This window comes from Ursus maritimus, unplaced genomic scaffold, assembly GCF_017311325.1.
Source record: "Ursus maritimus isolate PB19 unplaced genomic scaffold, ASM1731132v1 scaffold_32, whole genome shotgun sequence".
Lineage (NCBI taxonomy): Eukaryota > Metazoa > Chordata > Mammalia > Carnivora > Ursidae > Ursus > Ursus maritimus.
In genome coordinates, this window is record NW_024425786.1 from 16484057 (window position 1) to 16486026 (window position 1970).

Here is a 1970-nt window from a genome sequence, read left to right on the forward strand (position 1 = left end):
CCAGGGTCCATGTGTTTCGTTGGGCGTCCCTTCAGCTGAGATTCACCTGAGCCAGTGCTGGACCAAACCCCGCGCATGAACGCTCTCATCTCAGCCTCCCCAGGACCCATGGGGTGTGAGCTCGGCTCTCCTGAGTTTCTGCAGAGGAGAAAACCGCATGCAGCTCAGAGAGAGGAGTGACCTTTCCTTTGCTCCGAGATCCTCTTTCCTTCTGTGTCTGCCTTTCCTCTCTCCTTCCCAGTGTTCTGTGTGTGTGTTGGGGGGGAGGGTTCAAGTGAGTGTGCCCGCATGTGAATGTGCCCGTATGTGCGTGCACGCGCGTGGAGCCAGCTCCGTGGAAATGAGCTCCATCCTGCACACAGCCCTGGGATTGGGCCCCAAAGTTCTCCCCCTCCCCCCAGTTGCAGGGCCCAGACTGGGGTGGAAGGCAGTTCTGAGCAGCCCCGGTGGGAGACACGGGGCTTAACCCCTCAGCCCTGGAACACCAGTGCCAGCTGAGGTGGGAGGGGTTGGGGGAGGGGAGGGGCTGGGAGACAGGACTCTCCTCTTCTGCCACCCAGTGCCCCTGACCCTGTCTGTCGAGTTCCCCCTGGGACCCCGGGCCTGCCCGGGCCTGGCATTGAGCTCGCTTAGCAAATTCGAGTTGGCCACAGCATCTTCCTCGAGCTCTCCTCACCCCTCTCCCATCCTCCGTTCGCCCCTCTTCCTCCTCCCCTCCCTCTTTCCCTGCCCTCTACTTCTTCCTGGCTCTCCATCTCCGCCTCTGTGCTTCGGCTCCACTGTCGGTCAGGTCTCTCTTGCTCACTCCTTCAATCTAGATTTTGGCCGTCAGTCTGTCTCTCTCTCTCTCTGTGTCCCCCTTCTCTCACCTTTTCCCCTCTGGTTCTATCCCTGCCTCCTGCCTCTGTTGTTCTCTGCGGCTCTCCTCCCCCCAGCCCCAGACCTCACCCCTGTTCAGACTCCCTTTCCCTCCTCTCAGCCTCCAGCTCCTGTCTCTGCTCTCCCGTCCCCTCCCTCGCCCGCCCTCTCCCTGTCACTGGAGTGTGCCTCTCCTCCCTGAGCTTCAGTGGGGCCCCAGCTCCTCTCAGCCTGCCTTCTCCCCTCCTCGGGAAGCCAGGCGGCTGTGGCAGCCAGCAGAGGCCCCACTGGATGACAGCCGAGCCGAGCAGCCCTCGGAGCTGTCACCGAGGAAATCACACACCAGCGCCTGAAATTCAAATTAGAGTTTTGCTGAAGCTGCTAAAACTCATCAAATACTATCTTTGAAGTCCCCTGGCAGGCCGGTCATCGCTCTTTAAAGAGTCCCTGTTGGAAATGAGAGGGTGGCCAGAGGGTGTGGGCAGGGCCACCATGCCAGGGGCTGGGAGTGGGCTCCCCACATGCCCAGCCTCCAGGAGTCACCCTCTGGGGGCTCGCTCAGAACATGCTCACTGGGTCAGCCACCAGCCTCACCAGGCCCCCACCTCTCCCCGGGACAGCACCGAACCGCGGGCTTCTGGAAACCAGGGGCTAAGGATCAGGAAGGAGCCTGGGCAGAGAGCCTGAGGCCCTGGGGAGAGTGTGGGCTCTCCACAGACTCTGCTTTGGGGTCCTTGGCTCTCTGCTGCTGCTGTGTGACCCGGGGCAAGGGACCACCTCTCTGGGCCTCCTCCACAAGCCGGGATGAAAGAATTTGCACACAGTGTGATGGGAACGAAGCGAGCTCCTACACAGTGGCGCCTGCACGCCGTCGCTGCTCAGGCGATGATCACCACTCCTCTAACAACAGCAGCAGCCCGGAGGGGTGTGGGCAACGGCCATCGCAGCACCGCACAAGCTCTCCCATGGGACATTGCTCCAAGCTGTGTCTATGAAAGCTCGTTTCATCCTCATGACTACCCGTGGGGAAGCTACTGGTATCCCCATTTTACAGATGAGGAAACGGGGCCAGAGAGGTTACGTAGCTTGCTCATGCCTCCTCCCTACCGACT